Consider the following 14,000-nt stretch of genomic DNA (forward strand, 5'->3'; position numbering starts at 1 on the left):
AATGAAAATAATGCATGAAAGGGGTGTCAATTATTTATGGTTCATGTACAAGTAACTAAGAAGGAGAAGAATCAAAATTAGATACATTGACGATTATTAAGGAGTTTCATGATGTCTTTGCAAAGGAAAGTCTAGGTTTACCCCCTCATAGACACACAAATTTTTCCATTGACCTCGTACCCAACGAAATTCCAGTACCTAGAGCCCCTTACCGAATGAGTCCACCTGAATTACTGGAGTTGAAAATACAACTACAAGAAATGTTGGACAAAGGCTATATTAGGCCTAGTTTATCACCATGGGGGACCTCTATGTTGTTTGTCAAAAATAAGGATGGAACATTTAGAATGTACATCAATTATCGACAACTAAACAACCTAACCATTAAAAATAAGTATCCATTGCCCTGTATTGATGATCTATTTGATCAAGTGGGGGGAAACCATTTTTTCAAATAATGACTTAAGGACAAGATATCATCAATAGAGAATTAAAAATGAAGATATTCATAAGAAAACATTTAGGGCCATATATGGACACTGTGAGTTTGTGGTGTTACTATTCGACCTTACTAATTCCCCGATAAATTTTATGTACTTGATGAACAATATATTTATCTAATATTTGGACAAATTTGTGCTGGTATTTATCGATGATATACTAATATATTCCAAAGCTAAAAAGGAACAGAAGGAACACTTAAATTTGGTTCTGAAAACTTTAAGGGAACATCATCTATTTGCAAAGTTTATTAAATATGAGTTCTACAAAAACAAAATACTATACTTGGGCCACATCATCTATAGGGAAGGACTAGAATTGGATCTTGAGAAGTTTAAGGCTATGGTAAATTGGCCCATACCAAAGGATGTATCTATTGTCTGTTCATTTATGGGAATCATGGGATACTACCGAAGATTTATAGAGGGAATCTCAAAGCTATCTTATCCTTTCACCTCCTTACAAGAAAAGGGAGAAAAATTTGAATGGACTACTGAATGTCGGGAGCATTTTGATAAGTTGAAATATATACTGATAGTAGATCCTATCCTACAACTTGCATAGCCAAATGAAGAATTTACATTCTATACTGATGCTTTTATCGAGGCGTTAGAGGGAGTTTTAATGCAAGATAATTCTATGATATCTTACGAGTTCAGAAAGTTGAAAATAAATGAAAAGAATTGTGTTGTATGCGATTTAGAGCTAGCTACTATCATGCATGCCTTAAAGATGTGGAGGCATTATTTGTTAGGAAATAAATTCAATTTGGTAAACAATCATATCAGTCTAAAATATCCCTTCAGTTAATCCGATCTCAATACCAGCAAAGATAGGTAGATGATGTTTCTTAGTGAATTTGACTTTGACATTAGATACATAAAAGGGAAAGAAAATAAGACAGCAGATGCTCTGAGTAGACATGCTTACACTTTAATGGAATTTTTTGTTATCAATACTAAAATAAATTTGATAGAGAAAATTAGGAATTCCATAACCAGTGAGCCAAAATAATTGGAAATTCAACAAAAATTGCAACAGATTAACATTTCTGGTTATGCAGAAAACTTTGAAAAGTTGTTGATTTACAGGAAAAGATTGTATGTTCCCAATGCAAATTCCTTGAAAAAAATGATACTTGATGAAGATCATAAGAGACTGTGTGTAGGGCATCCTGGCTACCAAAATATGATCACAACATTAATTAAGAATTTCTTTTGTCCAAGTATGAGGAAAGAGGTGGCTGATTTTTTATGAAATTTCTTAGAAGTGGGAAATAATATTTATCCCTGAATGGAAGTGTGAGATAATTTCTTTAGATTTCATCACAAAACTACCAAGGACAAAGAGGAAACGTGACTCCAACATAGTGGTGGTGGATACCTTAAGTAAGGAAACCCATTTCATATCGGTACAATCTACTTATCACATGGCACAAATTGCTAATATCTTCATAAGAGATATTTTTTGAGTCAAGGAATACCCAAGATGATAGTGCCAAATAGGGATGCCAAATTCACCTCAAACTTTTGGAAGCAATTTTTTAGTGGCATGGGCACTCAACTAAATTTCAGTACAACATATCATCCTCAAACAGTTGGAAAAACAGAGAGAACCAACCATATTTTGGAGGACATGCTGAGAATGCCTGTCATGGACAAATGCACAAAATGGGAGGATTTTCTATATTTAGCAAAGTTTTCCTACAACAAGAGTTATCAAACATCTATAAAAATTAGCCATTTTGAATCCATATAAGGAAGAAAATGCCATACACCACTCAGTTAGAGTGAGCCAGAGGATAAATTGATACTCAGGTTGGATGCCTTGCAGGAAATGGAGAAAATAGTTTGGATGATTCAACAGAACATTAAAACCCTAAAGGACAGACAAATAATTCTATGCAAACAAGACGAGAATGCACAGGGAGCTCAAAATTGGAGATCATGTCTATTTGAGGGTGAAACCAAGGAAAATTACATTAAGAACCTGTCCAAAATTGGCACCAAGGCTTTGTGGACCATTTGAAATTATGGACAGAATTGGACTTGTAGATTATCAATTAGCATTACCCAGTCACATTAAAGTGTATAATTTCCATGACCTTAAGTCTAGGTTAGAATCTTAAAATCACTGATGCTACCAAACCAAGAATCTCAAGCATAAACTACTTTGCACAGTGGAAATATAAAGCAGTGTATCACATATGCATAAATATACATGGTTTTTAACAAAATTATACAATATTGTACAATCCCGGTCTTTGTTATATTACACCAAATCTAAATAATACAATAGTCTATGGTATACAAGATGTAATGACAAACTTCGTTGCACAACTTCGATGTCATATCTTGTCCTGCTGGTCCTTCGCTCCCATATTGCTCACTAATAGTGCCTTTTTCAATCAAGGCCACTACACATCGATGCTCCAAAAGGGATGCCTCCTAACAGTGCTCAAAGTTAATTTTGTTCCATGTACACGAGCTCATCAAACATCTCTCTAGGCTAGTCAATACCTGAGCTCTGATCTTCCTTCTAATAGCCTATTCGTCCATTAAAGAGCTACACAAAGTGTTGCACTACTTCACCAAATCACACACCAACAACGTGCTTCTTGTCTTCTACTCTAGGGATACTTTAGGTAGCCAACACACCACTCTCTAATCATATCAATGGTACCCAATCATGTCACTTCAAGATCTACTCCAATGAAGACACACGATCACCCAATCTCGTCTTCAAATTGGCTCCCACAAGCTTCAAGTCAATATGATCCAAACCGGTCACTTCTTGACCCAATGTTACTCCAAAAAACAATGTTATCCTCCATTGTTTTTTGTTATTACTGCAAGTCTAGTTAAGGCACAAACTTCATCTCTTAACCCTCCACGCAATCAACAAAAAAATCCTTCAAGAGTTACAGTTTTCCAAGGATACACTCCTCCACCCCCACTCTGCCTCAAGGAGGCTTTGTTAACCCAACACTGCCCTTGAAACAAACTTAGTTTTTGGCTATGGCCTGTGTCCTAGCACAATAGGAAGTTGTGTCTCTCGGCCTCCCTCAAATCAACCTAATGATGCCCTTACCACAATTGTGTAATCTCCTCTACTCCTCGGCTTAGAAACTCAACATCTTAGCCCTAGAAAATTTGTTGTTTTATCCCTTAAACAATCTTTAGAAGTTCCGCAATCATTCCAAAAACTAGGCCTCCAAACAGACCTCTCCCATGCTGCTCCTCGGCCTCCAATTCAAACTTATACTCATGTTGTTCCTTGACCCTTTCTTGTTGCGGCGAGGGCATATAAATTTCAAAGCTATCTTGGATGAATGTTGCACAATATGGATGCCTAAATGAATCCAATACACCTCATATTTATACACAAAATTAGGGTTCCACAAATTCATGAAGAAACCCATCTATTAGAAAAATTTTACATCAAGCCAAATGACTTGAAAACCAATAATTACTAGTCAATTTAAAAAATTCATAACTTTGTTTCTAGAGCTCTGATTTGAGTGATGTTTTGAGAGTTGGAATGAACTCGCTAAGATCTATCCCACAAATTACATGGAAATGTTTTTCCAAAGACGAGTGGGTACATGTAAGGGATGATATAGACCCTATTTCCTGTTACTAGGGTTGTTGGTACATCAAAACATGTGTCTTCTTATGAACTTAGCCACATCTTCTTACATCTTGGGCCAATGCACATACCTCTATGTCTCCCCTACATTAAAGTGCCTTGCAACTTTGGACGTGTGATCCCTCTAATCAACCATAATCAGTCACCTTTAGGAACACATAGCTTATCCATCATTTAGAGGAACTCATTGTGGACAGAGTAGTCAACAATGTCATGGCTATAGAGCACATGACTTTGACTTCGCCAATAGACTTTACTTTCACATTTGATATGCCAATTAGTATATAAAAATGACACAAATCTACCTATATCAACCATGTTTAGCAATGTAGTTGTACTGGCTATGCATATTACTGAAATTTCTAACTAATTAATACTTGTATGATTAAAATTTTCACTTTCATCCACCTACATTCTCCATTATTTATAATTTCCAATTCTAAATCTCTCGTTAATCTCCATTATTATTCTCTTTTCAAATGACATTATTTTTAATTCTATTATATCTTTCTATTTTCGTGTTTATATTTTAACAAATCGTCAAAAATGAAAATTCATATGGTTAGGATCCTACAACTTAAAATTTATGTTTTGTATTATATAATGCAATCGACTCATGGTATAAGAGCAAGCCTTTTCTTATGATTATTATTTCTTTTCAACTAACCATTATTTTTAATTCTATTATATCCTTTTATTTTGCTCTTTATATTTTATAAAATCGTCAAAGATGAAAATTCATATGGATAGGATTCTAAAACTTAAAAACCTACAACTTAAAATTCTACATTCTAGTAGGAGGCTGGAAAAGTCTTGTAAGATGAAAATGAATGATGAGACATCGTGGATATAATCTCCAAAACTATTTTGATTTTAGTTATTGATTCTAGGTGTAGCTATTGGAAATATTATAGAGTGCAAGCACAAGTTTAATAGATTCTCTTGGACTGAAATAGTAATCATTATAAAATTGACCTATTTCATGTTATTTCTTAGGTTGTTATAGGTTTTGAGGTAAATGAAAGGCCGTAGTCTTTAACGCGACTTTTTGAAAGCCTTTCCGGCGATTTTTTCCGGTGAAAATCCGGCAGTGATTTATTGAAATCCAAGTTTGATAACTAGTTTCTGCACAATGAAAGCGTCCCAGGGGTTTTTCAGGGTGCTGAATCCGAATATGCAGTTAAAAAACCATTTTAACTGCAACAAATCATGATTTCATCTCAATTTCTTCCGCCGGATTCCGTCACCGGAATCTCAAAAAGTCGCATTATAGACAACTCCAAATGAAAGGGATTCTTATGTTCGTTAAGTTTTCTATTATATCATTCCATACGGTAACACCATCATAACCAAATAGAATAAATTGTTTATGAAGTCGATAAATTCTACACAACATTATTAATTAAAGGTGTTTGAACATTGAATTTGGACATTGAGAAGATCTATCTTTAATTAGTTGAGCATAAATTAGTTCTTACGTTTACGTTGGAGTCCAAGAGAATAGAGAGAGCACGCTGCAGTAAATAATTTGCATTGGCTAGATAAAAACAACTATTTATTTGAATTAATAGCCATAATAAGTGGTTTACTTATTAGCGCAACAGACATGAATCCAATACATCCAATGATCATTGGTGATCCAAAAAATAAATGATGAGAAGAAAACAATCTGAAATTAGCAACGATACTAAGTGGTTTACTTATTAGCGTAACGGACATGAATCCAATACATCCAATGATCGGTGGCGATCCAAAAAATAAATGATGAGAAGAAAACAATCTGAAAGCACCAACGAATCCTGACGATGGCGCTCACTCAATATTGAAGTGAGAAGGTATCTGTGTATGCCTACAGCGAGGCCATGGCGAATAAAAGAGATCCTCCAAGGAGGGCAGCACCCATGCGGTATGAATGGGAGGCTGTGCTCGCTCCGTTTGTCGACGACGATGGTGTTTGCACTGCAGTCAGCGTAGCTGCGGACGATGGGGAAGGCGTTCCAACAGTTGCGTTGTGGGAGCAGTCGATGACGAGGAAGGCAATCCAACAGTTTGTGCGGTGGGAGCCACCGATGATGGGGACGACGATTGAACAGTTGGTGTAGTGGGAGGGGCCGATGATGATGGACAACGGGCCGGCGAGTGGGATGGTGTCAGAGAGGCCGATGATGATGGAGAATGGGCGTGCCAGGGGGATTGTGAGGACCTCGCAATCCGGGCAGGAGTGCGACGGGCAAACACCCCTTCACACGGTGGTTGAACGGTGGGCGCGACCCGGGTAGGCACACACGACGGTGGGCGGGCGCCCTTGCACGATGGGCGGGCGCCCCGTGCACGATGGGCGCGGGTCTACACGGGCGGGTCACCCGACGAGCTAACAAACGGGCGAGTCACCCGGCGGCGTGACGAGTTGATGAGCGCGGGTCTGCACGGGCGAGTCACCCGGCGGTGCGACGAGCTGACAGGCGCGGGTCTACACGGGCGAGTCACCCGGCGGTGCGACGAGCCGATGAGCGCGGGTCTGCACGGGCGAGTCACCCGGCGGTGCGACGAGCTGATGGGCGCGGGTCTGCGATGTGCGGGCGAGTCACCCGACGGCGCGACGAGCTGGGGAGCACGGACAAGCGTGGATATAACGGAGGAACAATGGGCGGGCGCCCCGGCGGACGACCCGTGAACGATGGGCGGGCGACCCGTGAACGATGGGCGGACGCCCCGGCGGGCGACCCGTGAACGATGGGCGGGCGCCCCGGCGGGCGACCCGTGCACGATGGGTGGGCGACCTGACAATGCGACACAAAAATAAACCAAGTGTGAAATAATGCGAAGGGTGAAAGAAGATTATACCCACGCGTTGAGGACTAGCATAAGAGGCGAAGCCGACGGATTAATATGTGGTTATGGGCGTTGAGCGGAGGATATGGGGGTCGGCCTTAAGGCTGGACACCCCTCTCCAAATGAGCACATAAGCATATATATGGAGGCTTGTACACATATATAAATATGTGTGGTTAATTAAAATAATAAGAATAAAATAATATATATACGTGGGCATGTATGCATAATGGTGGGGTCGGCCATGAGTGGTGCACCCCCCCCTTAAATCACATGAGGAGAGCGTATATATTATGGAGGATGGAGCTTCATTTCTCCATCGAACTTGACTTGAGTTCCTTCGCATAAGGACAAGAAAAAGTGGGAATTCTTAAGGAGATGCGAATTCCTCATGCACATAAGGTTTAAGAGGTTCTCGCATGTTTGAAGCTTGGGTTATGTGAAGTGTTGTCTTGGTTGAGGAGGTTTTGTACACGGTGTTTGTGTAAGATTGTATGAGCGTCTTGGTGACTCGTGTGGATACCCGCTCTTGGGCAAAGGTGCACAAATGTGTATGTAGAAGGCTACCTTATGCCTTGTTGTAAATATTGCTAAGTGTTGCCTTGGATTTTGCCAAGTACACTTGTTGATGTAAAATTGAAGATTATCATATTATATTGTTATCGGGCAGACTTGTTCGGGAGTTGCCCCTCCCTTTATACTTGTGTGCAATTGTTGTTGTTTCAGTTTAATTGCATATTGGCTAATGAATGAGTATGGGCTTCATTAAGTATAAAGGTTAATTCATTTTACTTGGTTGAGAAAAATAAACTAAGTATGTTAACGTGGAAAGGCGTAGTCCATTGCACGAGTATTGTTAAAAAGAAAGTGTATGGTGGTGCTGCACCTCGCCGGACACGGTTGGAAGACTACCATAGGCCTGGGGGCGTGACAGGTGGTATCAGAGCAAGGTTGCTCGTAAAGATTTGAAGTTGATGACAGGTGTTGAGACTTGAACAAGGTTCAGGTGTTGAAGCATTTGAAGGTAGTTTCAAGACTCGGTTTGAGCAGGGTTGCTCGTGACAAAGGTTATGGAGAACAGTTTGGATTACATAGACTTGATGGTTTATGGTAAAACCATTCAAGCTCTGGTAGACACGAAAGTTACACATAACATTATGACTACACCGTTAGCAAAAGAGGCTGGGCTGATATCTACTATGGAGGTCAAAGCAGTGGACTCTAGAGCTAAGGTGGCAGGATTTGTACACGATGTACCTGTGCAGATAGAAAAATGGAGAGGTCAGTTGGACTTCATAACGATGGAGATGAATGACTTCGATATGATACTTGAACGAGATTTCTTGAAGGGAAACAAGGTTATTGTTGTCCCCTTCTGTGATGAAGATGTTGCAGGCTTGACTATGACGGAGGATGAACTTGAGGCTGATCAAGTTGGACCAGGATCGTGCAGTTTGTCAACATGTATGGATGAGGTCACTCACATGGAGGAGCCTCATGATGATGAAGTAAGTATTGGTACTTGTGTTTCATTTGGGCATTTGGTAGATGGACCTTGTGCAGTGAAGGGCAAAGCCAGTTTGCCTATGCTATGGAGGATCTTGCCATGGATGTCTATGATGGAACCTTGTATGGAGAAGCGAGGATTGTCAACTATTGCAGGACTTGTTGGGGCTACTTGTGACCTTATGGTTGAAGGTGCAGAGGCCCTTGACAAGGGGGGAACTTGATGATCGTTGTGGGTGATTGGGTCATGCTTTAGCCACATGGATAAGTGCCCGGCATGACTCATAGACAGATTGAAGGGCACACCCTTAGGTGGACTTCTCATGGCCGAAACCAAGGGATAGTCTTGGTGGACACTTTGGTGGAGGAGCTATGATGGAAGGGACTCGTGATGATAATGACATGAGATTGTTGTGACTTTGGGGACATCATACATGGTGGACTTAGAGATCTGATGCATTGAGGAGCTGAGGTTAGGAGACTTTGATGCAGTATGGGATGCATACTTCCAAAGTACATGTATGGGCATGGCTTGGAAGAGTGACTTGATGTGGAGGACCGATGAGACACTTTGAGGTGATGGGGGTCACGATGATGATGATGATGCCTTGGTGGCAACACTTGGGCATGGGTTGAGCCGAGACTCAACTACTTTACACACATGATGATGTTGGGATAAATGTGTGGCTGGTCACTTGTAGCACATTGACACCAAACATCATGGACAACATGTTGCAGATGAGGTGGATGGAGTTCCATGGACCTGAGCATGGTTTACTTATATGGATGGATTCTTGATCGAGTTCGGGATGTGACAGAATGCTTTGAGGAACAACTGATGATGACATGGGGATGTTCACTCTCATGGATTGAGCGTGATGGTTGGATTAGCTACCCAACTAGTTCAGACATGGGTTCGCGAAGTGTACAGAGGTATGTTGACATTATGTTGGAGTATCATGGCAACAGTTCACATGAGGACGACACATGATGATTGATCATCATGGATTGAGATGACTTCCTGTTGATGATGATCTTGGAGGAGAGCTACCAAGATGGTATGTTGTCGAGGTCGACAACGATTTCGGGTGGAGGAGGATGTAAGGACCTCGCAATCCGGGCAGGAGTGCGACGGGAAAACACCCCTTCACACGGTGGTTGAACGGTGGGCGCGACCCGGGTAGGCACACACGACGGTGGGCGGGCGCCCTTGCATGATGGGCGGGCGCCCCGTGCACGATGGGCGCGGGTCTACACGGGCGGGTCACCCGACGAGCTAACAAACGGGCGAGTCACCCGGCGGCGTGACGAGTTGATGAGCGCGGGTCTGCACGAGCGAGTCACCCGACGGTGCGACGAGCTGACAGGCGCGGGTCTACATGGGCGAGTCACCCGGCGGTGCGACGAGCCGATGAGTGCGGGTCTGCACGGGCGAGTCACCCGACGGTGCGACGAGCTGATGGGCGCGGGTCTGCGATGTGCGGGCGAGTCACCCGACGGCGCGACGAGCTGGGGAGCGCGGACAAGCGTGGATATAACGGAGGAACAATGGGCGGGCGCCCCGGCGGACGACCCGTGAACGATGGGCGGGCGCCCCGGGCGGGCGACCCGTGAACGATGGGCGGACGCCCCGGCGGGCGACCCGTGCACGATGGGCGGGCGACCCGACAATGCGACACAAAAATAAACCAAGTGTGAAGTAATGCGAAGGGTGAACGAAGGTTATACCCACGCGTTGAGGACTTACATATGGGTGAAGCCGACGAGTTAATATGTGGTTATGGGCGTTGAGCGGGGGATATGGGGGTCGGCCTTAAGGCTGGACACCCCTCTCCAAATGAGCACATAAACATATATATGGAGGCTTGTACGCATACATGTGGTTAATTAAAATAATAAGAATAAAATAATACATATACGTGGGCTTACATGTGTAATGATGGGGTCGGCCATGAGTGGTGCACCCCCCCCTTAAATCACATGAGGAGAGCGTATATATTATGGAGGATGGAGCTTCATTTCTCCATCGAACTTGACTTGAGTTCCTTCACATAAGGACAAGAAAAAGTGCGAAGTCTTAAGGAGATGTGCATTCCTCATGCGCATAAGGTTTAAGAGGTTCTCGCATGTTTGAAGCTTGGGTTATGTGAAGTGTTGGCTCGGTTGAGGAGGTTTTGTACACGGTGTTTGTGTAAGATTGTATGAGCGTCTTGGTGACCCGTGTGGATACCCACTCTTGGGAAAAGGTGCACAAATGTGTATGTAGAAGGCTGCCTTATGCCTTGTTGTAAATATTGCGAAGTGTTGGTTTGGATTCTGCCAAGTACACTTGTTGATGTAAAATTGAAGATTATCATATTATATTGTTATCGAGCAGACTTGTTTGGGAGTTGCCCCTCCCTTTATACTTGTGTGAAATTGTTGTTGTTTCGGTTTAATTGCATATTGGATAATGAATGAGTATGGGCTTCATTAAGTATAAAGGTTAATGCATTTTACTTGGTTGAGAAAAATAAACTAAGTATGTTAACGTGGAAAGGTGTAGTCCATTGCACAAGTATTGTTAAAAAGAAAGTGTACGGTGGTGTCGCACCTCGCCGGACACGGTTGGAAGACTACCGTAGGCCTGGGGGCGTGATAGGGATGGCGCTATTCTGTTCTTCTTTGAAGCAGATGCAGCGCCGGCAGAGAAGTGACCTATGATTCTGCAGATGTAATACTTGGGAACCGTGCTGTGCAATGTAATGTTATTGTTTCCACTGGTGTGTATTGCCAACGGATTACTAGTGGTGCACGAATCGTACACTGCCTTGTTCACAACCAGCATAGTTTACGTTCCGGGCGTGTATTTGAACACTGCATTATATTCAATTATCACTCGTTAATATATATCTTCAGTTGCAACAGTATCATTTGTGATTTTACATACCGAGTTTTTCACCCACAACAAATGTTTTGCGAGAAGCCAAGGTCTTATAGTTGACGCCCATATTCCACTGTGCGCTGTCGCTGACGGTGTAGTCAGTAGCCAAACAATTGAATGGAAAAATCGTCATCACCATTGCCATCACAATTACAATCCACAGTCTCTGCTGCTCCATATCTCCCGCTAAAATTACTGCCAATATCCACTATGCGAACAAACAAATTAAAAAGCCACAAATGAAAATTTCTAAGAAGATACATCAGAAGGTCACTGCTTTCTACCATCAAAAGTAAATGGTTATACAACAATACAGATGGGCATCTAAACAAGAGACCATGGAAATATCATTGAAGAAAGATCAAAGACCATACGATATATTGCAAAGAATTATCGAAGCGATTTTGATGATGCAGCCGCTGTTGGTTCCGAGATAGCTCTTTTTATGAACTGAGCGAAGTATTCTTGTTTCAAAAAGATTGGATATATACCACTCCCGACGCGTTTGGTATCGGCTTAAAGTCTTCCAAAGGAAACCATATCGATGGTCAAAAGTTGGCATTTTAATATAATGGATATAGCACAGGCGACCCACAAAATCTCTGGAACATACCCATGAGGTTCCCTTTCCCACGAGGGAAGCTCCAATTTTCTTACCACCCAATCAAGTTTAAGGGCGAACGACGTCCACCAAAAACACGTATAACTAGTTAGTTTGAATACGTCTTCCTCTAGCCATTCATTTACCTGAATATTTACACGACATTACATACAAGGCTCTAGAGAGCCTTTATATTATTATTATTATTATTATTTTATGGAATATATTATTAATAGTTGATTATGATTTAATAACTTTTTTAAGATAGTTAGCTTTTGTTAACTAATAATAATAATATATAAATAAATAAAACAATAAATGATAAAGAATCATTTTTCAGTTATAAGAAGAGCTTTGGCGTAAATCACATATAGAAAGACCTTTGTCGATGCGTTTCGAACCAACAAGTGTGGTTCATCATCAGGACAAGTTGAAGAAACAGATCCAGCTTAGCATGTTAAATAGTCTGAGCAGAGACTCCAACGCCTAAATCGAACAATGGCTACTTTTGACCTTAGGACCCAGGTCAAATTATTATTCATTAATTTAATATTATTATTATTTTTAATATTAATACAAAAAATATTTTTAATGGTTAGTTTTTTTTTTAAATTAATATATATATATATATATATATATATATATATATATATAAAAGTTATAAAATTAGGTTAAAAAAATATATATATAAATAATAAATAAATAAAGAAAATACTTTTAGAGGTTAGTTTAAGAAGATAATTTACTTATTTATTTAAATTATTATATACTAATATGTTGTTAAGGAAGAGAATAATTTCAAGTAATTTATATATATATATATATATATATATATATATATATAAAGTTAGGGTTAAATAATTTAAATGGTTAGTTAGGAAGGTAATTTATTTAATTAATTAAATTATTTATTATTATATATTAATAATATAGTCTTAATATAGGTAATTTTTTTAATTAAATTATTTATTAAGTATAATTAATATTATATTGGTAATATAGTCTTGATATTAATATATTAATAATATTAATAGTCAAATTATTATTTATTAGTTTAATATTATTATTAGTATTCTTATTTATGGAAATAAGTTCAATTAGGTAGAAATATATAGGTCTTTCTATATATAGGTCTTTCGAAATGCGTTGACAAAGGTCTTTCTATATTTGATTTACGCTGAAGCTCTTCTTATAACTGTTATGGATCACAGAAGTCTCAATTCAACAATTGACTCCCTGCATGGTAACGCCATTACATCTAAGGTTCATCATTTTGAACGGGCACGCTTGCAGGTCTCAAAGTTGAAAACAGATCTAGCTTTTCTAAAGAGGTGCAGAGATTCAGTAGTTATCCCGTTCTTCGCGCAGATCAACCATCGCCTTCACACTCCTTCTAACCATGGGGTGTTCGTAAAAGCCATCCTTGCGCTTTTGAGGTCTGAAATTAACAGGGTCAGGAGAGACCTCAATCGTTTCTCTCATGATCTTCTGGGTTTGCACTTGGAGCTTTCGAACTTGATCTCCCCCTCCCTGTGGGCCAGAATAGACGCCTGTTCTGCATTAAAATCGGTGCGTTTGGAGGAGATCAGGGGACAAAAACAAGCTGCAAAGTTTCAGAGTTTAGCTCGGAAATCTGCTAGTGGTGAATCAGCGAATGATTTTTCCTTGAGCCGCATTTCTGCTGGTCAAAAATCAGCCCTCCGTTCTTGGGTGTCTTTCTCCTCTCCCGTAGCAGGTCAAGGGACCTCTGGGGAGCGCTCTGCAATTCCTTCGCCTCTTCCTAGGCAGCCTGCTCATTCCGTTTCGTATCGCTCTCCTTCGGTTGGCAGTGTTGGGCCTGCCCCTTCTTCAGTTTGCGAAGCGGATCCTTCTTGCGTTTCTCGTGTGGCTTATCCACCTGTTTCTCTGGATCAACCTGTCATCCAGAAATCTGGCTCGTCTGAGACTGTTCGTTCGACGGTTCAGGTTTCCATGGCGGCAAGCGAGTTG

The sequence above is a fragment of the Pinus tabuliformis genome, chromosome 6 (genome assembly GCF_031772625.1).
Source record: "Pinus tabuliformis cultivar Carrire ecotype Pingquan chromosome 6, CPIR1, whole genome shotgun sequence".
NCBI classification, from domain to species: domain Eukaryota; kingdom Viridiplantae; phylum Streptophyta; class Pinopsida; order Pinales; family Pinaceae; genus Pinus; species Pinus tabuliformis.